The sequence below is a fragment of the Danio rerio genome, chromosome 25, assembly GCF_049306965.1.
Source record: "Danio rerio strain Tuebingen ecotype United States chromosome 25, GRCz12tu, whole genome shotgun sequence".
Classification (NCBI taxonomy): domain Eukaryota; kingdom Metazoa; phylum Chordata; class Actinopteri; order Cypriniformes; family Danionidae; genus Danio; species Danio rerio.
This window is the reverse complement of record NC_133200.1, coordinates 14,963,005-14,972,943: the sequence shown is the minus strand read 5'-3', so window position 1 is coordinate 14,972,943 and position 9,939 is coordinate 14,963,005.

Sequence of the window (9,939 nt, the reverse complement as noted above, 5' to 3'; positions counted from 1 at the left end):
TGAAGGATTTACAGACATATTAGAAACAATCTGCATGTGATGTGCTGCTCTCGAAGCATGCTGAGAGAAACCAAAAGTAAAACTAAACTGATTGCAGTTATTTAAATGTCCAGTAGGTGGCGGGTTAAAACTATAAGTGGCTATAGACCTTTTTCATGGCTGCTGCATGGAGGGCGCCATAGCGACCAGCGTCTTCCGGTAGAATGCTAAAAACTTCCGTTTACAGCGTGTACAACTGGTAATTTGCGCTCCGAAAATGGGTTTCAATAGCGTTTTTAATGGATAACAGTGTTTTTGTGATACACAACTTAGAAATCTGTCTGTTAAAGCCGTTATAATCTGTCACATGTGGTTCAAACGCGTCAGAAATACGAGAAAAACGTTCTCCTAGTTCACGTGTCTGCCATCAGAAATACTGTGTGTGTTTGTGCGTTCCCGGCCTGTCAGCTGTTAGCTCAGCTGCTCTTTAACACACACACACACACACACACAGAGAGAGAGAGAGAGAGAGAGAGAGAGAGAGCAAACCAGAGTACTGGCATGAAACTTAACAGGTATGAAAGTCGTGCAATTTACAAAAATGACCAATAAAAGTCTGTTATTGATACTCTGCTGGCTGATTTGCTGTTCATTCTAATCGCGAACCGTTTGTGTTTTATTTCGTGTGTTGTTTTTACCACGCATTTCTTTAAGTGATCAGTCCAGGAGATGGTGCTGATGGACAACAGTATTAGTTTAAAAAGGATAAAAGCAGGTAAAATAGATTAAAACTATCATTTCAAAGCTGTCCAAATGTGACTGTTTACACGCATCAGCTGCCGACTGGAAGTTCTTCGCATTCTCCTTGCGCATACACGCAAAGCATCATGGGTAATTTTGCGTTCCAAGAAAAAGGTCTATATGCGACTGCACAACATAATAATGGTTTAAACTATGTTTTGGGGGGCCTATTCTCATTATATTTTTGACTTCAGTTTAGGAGGATTTATGAACACAATTCAACGATAACATGAGCCCTAGAAATAATTTGCACATAATGTGAGTTACTCTAGAACAGAGGTGGGCAAACTACAGCCCGCGGGGCATATGTGGCCTGCTGAACACTTTCATACAGCCCGCGAGAGATTTTTTTAAAATGCTGATTCTAAATAACGGTTTGGTTTCAGAATTAGTAAATAAATGATGCAATACAAGTGAACGCCATTTGATGATAGTATTGCATGCAGTACAGTTTATTAAAATGCACTCAACCGTTAATGACTGAAAATGAGTCAGGCAAAAAAAATGACTCTGAATGTCATGGGATTAAGAAGGAATGGACAACAAAACACTTCTTTTTGCCTGAGGGTCGACAGAGACCCCTGAGTTAAAGGGAACTCAAAACTTTTTAAATTAAAATCTTTTTTTATCGGAAATAAAGAGAGCTATTCAGTTGAGTTGGCAGGAGATTGGCATCTTTACATTAAACGTCATGTCTCCAGAATGGACAGGTCCTCATAAACCTCCTAGGGACACTGAGTCGGCGCAAAAAAAATTTATTGAGCCAGTCAGGGGGTTTATCTTCAAAAACAATTGCATGGCTCAACAACATCATTGTTCCGCTATATTAACCAAGGGCATTAGTGATTGTAGTGTCAATATTAAACGGATCATAACAGGCCAAGTTGTTTTAGGGCTTTATAACCTCGCGCAGTGTTGCAACCAGACGAAACACAAAAAAGCCATAAAAGCTTTCTCTTCTGTGAAGGGTGAAATTCAGGACACTTTGTCATGACCCACAGCCATTTGCACTATAATTTTAAGAATACTGCAAGGATCATATGTGCAAAATGTAAAACAATAAAAAAACGAACAAAAAAATAACCTGTTTGATAATAGTAAAGTGTCTGTCAGATGCACATTATTTTCACCTATTCCTCCATGAACACTTTGAATTCAGTCATTACTTTGGTTGTTTGTATGAAAGTAAAGCATATTGGAAGGCAGGGGAAATACACAACTGTTTGCCTTTGCACCACATGACCAGGATTGAAAACTCGCTGTCCAGCAATAATCGACAAAGTGACTGTATTCATTTAACTGTTATGTAAAATAAAACAATGGATCAATGACGAAAATCAACCAGTTTAAAACAATTGATACACAGAAACGGGTGGGCTTTCATCACTAGCCAGCAAGTATTTAATTTTTTTTAACAAAATATTGAAAATTAATGCATATCTGTCGATTTATCCATATTATTTGAATTTTAGAATAGCATACATGTTCAAGAACCACAACAAAATTTAAACGTATAGAAAAACATCTGGAAAATTGATCATCTTTAGCATAGCTTAGCATAAATCATTGAATTGGATTAGACCATAAGCATCTCGCTCAAAATAAATAAACTATTTTTTTTAACACCTGCTGAACATTTAACTTAAATCATATTTACCTATTTTCTGTATTATTTCAACGTTTAGAAATGGAAGCTATATAAACTCATTTTCACATTTTCTATTCATGGAAAACTGAAACGGTTAAACTGAGGACCACATGCTTTTTTTATGAGGTAAAGTTTTTCCCTTCACTTCCAAAAGTTTAACATAACATTTTACAGTAATGTTTTGATGCTGTTTATTTGTAGTTTACCTCTGTGTAAGTCATAAAAACAGTAATATGATGGTTATTCAGACGTTCATGAGTCAGCCTTGAGATAATTTAAATTCAGAACTGAATTATTTATGAAGAAAAAAAGAACAGTGAAATCTCACATATCTGTCTCTCTCCTATTGTCTCACTAATACTGGTTTATATTATTTAAATGTACCATTATAACAGCCTGTAATAATGGCATTGCTAAATCATAGCCATAGTACACAGTCTAACATCTGAAACGTTTAAGGAATATGCACTTTATTATGTGTATTGTTATTTGCTTTTGACTGTGATTCAATACAAGAATATAGTTTGCATCCTGAAATTTCTCAATCATAAAAAGGATCTGGTTGGGACCACTTTTAGCTTAGCTTAGCATAAATCATTGAATCGGATTAGACCATTAGCATTTCGCTCACAAATTAAAAATAAACTTTGCTGCTGTACCATAGCTGCAGCAGGCAAAATAAAATTACGCAGAGCCTGAAAATAATCTCAAGCTACATAACAAAATTGCGTAATACCATTGCACCTGCTGCCGACCTGGTCTGACAGCAAATTTTCTTTGATTATTACGCCAGAATGAGAGTATAGTTCTTATAGCCATATTGACTAAGAAAATAGCAACTTTTCATGTTCCCACAGTCTTAGTACACAATAAAACTACAGAAGAGTCTAGCTTTTAAATAGAAAAATGATCTAAACTCACTCACTTTCCTTTGGCTTATCCCTAATTTATCAGCGCTCAATACTGCAGAATGAACCGCCAATTACTCTAGCATATGTTTTATGTGGTGGAGGCCCTTCTACCTGCAACACAACACTGAGAGTACACAAACTCGTGAACCCCCCTGATGCTGGGAAACATCAAATTTTTTTTTAAAGCAATGTGCTAATGGTCTAACTCGATTCAATGATTTATGCTAAGCTAAGCTAAAAGTGCTTCCGCCAGACCCGGAGATCAGCCAAATGGATTCAGATATTTAAAAACTGAACTGTTTAGGTCTTGGGATCTCGTAAAATGTGCCTGTTTCAAAAAAAAAAAAAAAAAAGTGGAGTGTACTATTAAAAATGTCTTGGACACAAAGAAACTACAGAAGAGTCAACCTTTTAAATAAAAAAATTATCTATACTTGCTCTTTCCTTTTGGCTTATCTCTAATTTATCAGTGGTTGACAAAGCACATATGTGGGATATGTTTTTTACAACAGATGCCCTTCCAGATGCAACCCAGCACTGAGAGTACACTAACTTGTTAACCCCCAGTTCTGGGAAACATATCCAAACTTTTTTTTTTTTTTTTTGAAGCAAGATGCTAATGGTCTAATCTGATTTAATTATTTATGCTAAGCTAAAAGTGCCAGATCCAGAGATACGTCGAATGGATTATAAAATGTTTAACTCTAGGGGCCTTGTTAAATCAGCCTATTTCCAAAATAAGTGGAGGGTTCCTTTAAACATGTTAAGATGCTTTTGTGAAGAAGCATTATGAATCGTTATCCTCTGTAAAATCACTGTAAGTTCAAACAGAGCAAAACTCCACGTCTGCTTCATGTATAAAAGGGCAGAATCAGCTTATCAACTTTGTTGTGAGATAAAAGTCTATGGGGCTTTTTCTATCCCTCCCATTCTCTCAGGGATCGACTCTCATCACTGTGTGTGTTGAGAAAACGAGCTTCTTCAGCATAGTGCAGACTTTAAGTGGTGTGCAAAACAAATTTAAGTGGGTAATTTACACAAGAGGATCTGCTTTTAAGTAGAACTAACACCCTTGTTTTCAAACTTCAGCATCTAGCCAGCATTTTCTCTTTTTAGCTGATCTGTCCACTGCCACAGCCAACTTATTAGTGACTTTTTTTGGCAGACGATAATGGAAGATGGCTCAAATAGCCAATTACTTGTGCACTTTTGTGGGGTTAATGCAATAAAAGCTAAAGTTCACCAAACATACTGCATAACTGCGAATAGAAAGTTGTGGGGGTTATACACTTCAAGTTGCAGAATAAGCCAACAGCCAAGAGTGTGTGTGTGTGTGTGTGTGTGTGTGTGTGTGTGTGTGTGTGTGTGTGTGTGTGTGTGTGTGTGTGTGTGTGTGTGTGTGTGTGTGTGTGTGTACGCAAACGTTTATTAAGAGCATCGACCAGTTATACAAGTTTATTGTTTATTTATTTATTTGACAGGGATATAAGGACGAAAAAAGGGATTGGCAAATGCAAAACTATAGATTATTACTTGTATAGATGCATTTGCACCACAGACTGAGAGATGGTGTATTAATCACAAGGTCACGAGTTAAAGGGTTAGTTTAAATTAACATTTTGTCAACCTTTCATCAAGCCGTTCAAAACATTATTTAAAATAAAAGCTCAAAGGAAGCTGTTTTTAAATAAAATCCGAGAGATTTACTGTAAGTCCTTCCACTGAAACTCCAAATGTATCTAGCGGTTAAATCAAAGTTTTTTTTAAATGAACATTGGATCATTTTCTAATGTAGATTGTATTTAGATACAATTTTCACTATTAACATTGATCAGTGAACTCAACCATATTTGCTTGATGTGCAAGAAGAACAATCTTATTAGCTCTTGTAGAGGCTCAAATGTGACATGAGATGCACAAGGATGAACCTTATTGGTTTTTGTGCATGAAGCAAGAAAATGTTTATATGCCATTCGTTTTCACATGTTTTGTTTTAATCATAATAAACACAAACATAGTGTTTACATCAGTGGTTCTCAAACTTTTTTCAAGTACCACCTCAGAAAAAAATAGTCTCTCCAAGTACCGCCAAAATGAGCAGTATTGAAATACAGTAGCGTAGTAGGCCCAGTAAAGCAGCTACAACTCTGCACAGTTAAAAAAAAAACGTGGCAGATTACCTCAGAAATATAGGCTATGTGTCATTTATGGCATATTATATACATCATTTTTGCTAAATTTTGAAATGTTTGCAGCATGTACATGACATATTTCATTCCTCCACGTACCACTAGAAGGAAGCCGGCGTACCACTTGTGTTACACGTACCACAGTTTGAGAACCACTGGTTAACATCAATCATATGTACGTATAGGATTGGTGTGCGTTTGTACTTGTATGTACCTTGAGCCCGATGGAGCGAGTGTTTACAAGTGTCAAGTACTGTAAAGGAGCTCCAGATGAAAACTTTTGTTTTGTATTAACCTTACGATTAAATTTGTTTGACATCCGCAGGTTCCTGCCTTCGAATGAGTCAAGTTTTAGCTACACTGAACAAAAAAATCTGTTATTTTCATTTTTTTCCAAAAGCTGGGGTGCCGAAAAGAAAAACGTAAAATAACGGCAATTAAATGACAGAAATTTACCGTAAAACAACAGCTGTCATTTGACATCCGTTATTTTGTGGTAAATTTCTGTAATTTAACATCCGTTATTTTACTGTATAGTAAATTTTAGTCATTTAATTGGCGTTATTTTATGGTAAATTTTAGTCATTTAACGGGTGTTATTTTATGATAAATTTCTGTAATTTAACATCTGTTATTTTATGGTAAATTTTAGTAATTTACAGTCGTTATTTTATGGTAAATTTTAGTCATTTAACAACCGTTATTTTATGGTAAATTTCTGTCATTTAACGTCTGTTATTTTATGGTAAATTTCTGTATTTTAACATCCGTTATTTTATGGTAAATTTCTGTAATTTAACATCCGTTATTTTATGGTAAATTTTAGTCATTTAACGGGTGTTATTTAATGGTAAATTTCTGTAATTTAACATCTGTTATTTTATGGTAAATTTTTGTCATTTAACGACCGTTATTTTATGGTAAATTTCTGTAATTAAACGTAACATCCGTTATTTTATGATAAATTTCTGTAATTTAACATCTGTTATTTTATGGTAAATTTTAGTAATTTACGGTCGTTATTTTATGGTAAATTTTAGTCATTTAACAACCGTTATTTTATGGTAAATTTCTGTATTTTAACATCCGTTATTTTATGGTAAATTTCTGTAATTTAACATCCGTTATTTTATGGTAAATTTTAGTCATTTAACGGGTGTTATTTAATGGTAAATTTCTGTAATTTAACATCTGTTATTTTATGGTAAATTTTTGTTATTTAACGACCGTTATTTTATGGTAAATTTCTGTCATTTAACATCTTTTATTTCATGGTAAATTTCTGTAATTAAACGTAACATCCGTTATTTCATAGTAATTTTTTGTCTTTTAACGGCTGTTATTTTATGGTAAATTTCTGTCATTTGATGGCCGTTATTTTATGGTAAATTTCTGTCATGTAACGGCCGTTATTTTATGGAAAATTTTAGTCATTTAACGGACGTTATTTTATGGTAAATTTTTGTCTTTTAACGGCCATTATTTTATGGTAAATTTCTGTCATTTGAAAGCCTTTATTTTATGGTAAATTTCTGTAATTTAACGTCCATTTTTCATGGTAAATTTTAGTCATTTAATGGCCATTATTTTATGGTACATTTTAGTAATTTAACGGACGTTATTTTATGGTAAATTTTAGTCATTTAACGTCTGTTATTTTATGGTAAATTTCTGTATTTTAACATCCGTTATTTTATGGTAAATTTCTGTAATTTAACATCCGTTATTTTATGGTAAATTTTAGTCATTTAACGGGTGTTATTTAATGGTAAATTTCTGTAATTTAACATCTGTTATTTTATGGTAAATTTTTGTCATTTAACGACCGTTATTTTATGGTAAATTTTTGTCATTTAACATCTGTTATTTCATGGTAAATTTCTGTAATTAAACGTAACATCCGTTATTTTATGATAAATTTCTGTAATTTAACATCTGTTATTTTATGGTAAATTTTAGTAATTTACGGTCGTTATTTTATGGTAAATTTTAGTCATTTAACAACCGTTATTTTATGGTAAATTTCTGTCATTTAACGTCTGTTTTTTTATGGTGAATTTCTGTATTTTAACATCCGTTATTTTATGGTAAATTTCTGTAATTTAACATCCGTTATTTTATGGTAAATTTTAGTCATTTAACGACCGTTATTTTATGGTAAATTTCTGTCATTTAACATCTGTTATTTCATGGTAAATTTCTGTAATTAAACGTAACATCCGTTATTTCATAGTAATTTTTTGTCTTTTAACGGCTGTTATTTTATGGTAAATTTCTGTCATTTGATGGCCGTTATTTTATGGTAAATTTCTGTCATGTAACGGCCGTTATTTTATGGTAAATTTTAGTCATTTAACGGACGTTATTTTATGGTAAATTTTTGTCTTTTAACGACCATTATTTTATGGTAAATTTGAAAGCCTTTATTTTATGGTAAATTTCTGTAATTTAACGTCCATTTTTCATGGTAAATTTTAGTCATTTAATGGCCATTATTTTATGGTACATTTTAGTAATTTAACGGACGTTATTTTATGGTAAATTTTAGTCATTTGACGGCCATTGTTTTATGGTAAATTTCTGTCATTTGATGGCCGTTATTTTATAATAAATTTCTGTAATTTAACATCCATTATTTTATGGTAAATTTCTGTAATTTAACGGCCATTATTTTATGGTAAATTTCTGTAATTTAACGTCCATTATTTTATGGTAAATTTCTGTAATTTAACGGGCATTATTTTATGGTAAATTTCTGTAATTTAACGGCCATTATTTTATAGTAAATTTCAGTAATTTAACGGCCATTATTTTATGGTAAATTTCTGTAATTTAACGTCCATTATTTTATGGTAAATTTCTGTAATTTAACGCCAATTATTTTATCGTAAATTTCTGTAATTTAACGGCCATTATTTTATCGTAAATTTCTGTAATTTAACGCCAATTATTTTATGGTAAATTTCTGTAATTTAACGTCCATTATTTTATGGTAAATTTCTGTAATTTAACGTACATTATTTTATGGTAAATTTCAGTAATTTAACGTCCATTATTTTATGGTAAATTTCTGTAATTTAACGTCCATTATTTTATGGTAAATTTCAGTAATTTAACGTCCATTATTTTATGGTTCATTTCTTTAATTTAACGTCCATTATTTTGTAGTAAATTTATGTAATTTAACGTCCATTATTTCATGGTAAATTTCTGTAATTTAACAGCTGGCACCCCAGCTGCTGAAAAAAAAATTAAGGTAGCATTCAGAAAAAACAAAAACACCCGCAAAGAAACTCGACACATAGGAACATAAAAGTCTTCCTGCTATCATTTCGGAAGTGTTATTGCAGAGCAACACAACACGCATAAGTATAAATATGAGTACATGCAAGGCATGCGCCATGGTTCATGGTGATTACTTGACACAGAATTATAAAATCAGCCTCAAGCACACAAATCTTAATATGATCATAATTTATGCTTATATTAATCAATTTCCATGCCTAAAAGAAATCCAAAATGAGCACTTTTTTTTTTTTAGGATGTTTCTTGTCCTACACACTTATACACAAATAATGACTAAAAAATGCTTATAAAACGGTTCTTTTTACTTGCGCCACGTTAATGCTGTTGTAAATTACTCTATAAACAAACACTTGTGACTGTAGCTTGGCAACTATTCAACTATCTGCTTGTTTAAACTACTCATTTAAAATGAGCTAAATCAACACAATTCTTGTTTTTTTTTAGGAACACAACTTAAATGTTTTATGTTCGATCCACTTAAATTTGTAAAAATTATTAACTTAATGGTTAACTTCATCTATTTGTGTTGGGACAGCATGAAGGAATTGTGTTGAACCCTGCTTGTTTTACATTTTAATACTTTTTTTTTATTTCGTAAAAACATTTTACGCATATAGATTAACTGTTTTATAAAAGCAACAATCCATGTGAGCTGTGGTTTACAGTGAATTTATAACAACCAAGGGGGTTTTAGGCATTCCGCTCTGCGTTTTGCCTAACATCAACCCTTGGCTGTTATAAATTCACTGTGAATCACAGCTTCTCATGGGTTATTGGCTTTATTCAACACCAATGTCAGCATGTTTCTTCTCATGCAATAATGTCATGTCTATCTCCACTGTTGCTTTTCAATCCAATCAGGAGTTGACTTGTTCAATCAGTTTTGGTTGATTTAATTCTGGCTGCAGCGTTTACATGAAGCATTTCATTGAGATTTTTAAAATTTAGAAACCAACTGCAATCTGAACACAATTTACAATGTAAATGCATCGAACATTCATTTAATTCAAAAGCCTAAATTAAATCTGATCGTCATGTCACGCAATTGTGTCTCTATTTAGATATTTTTATGTACGTTTTAAAGCATCAAACATACACAGCATAC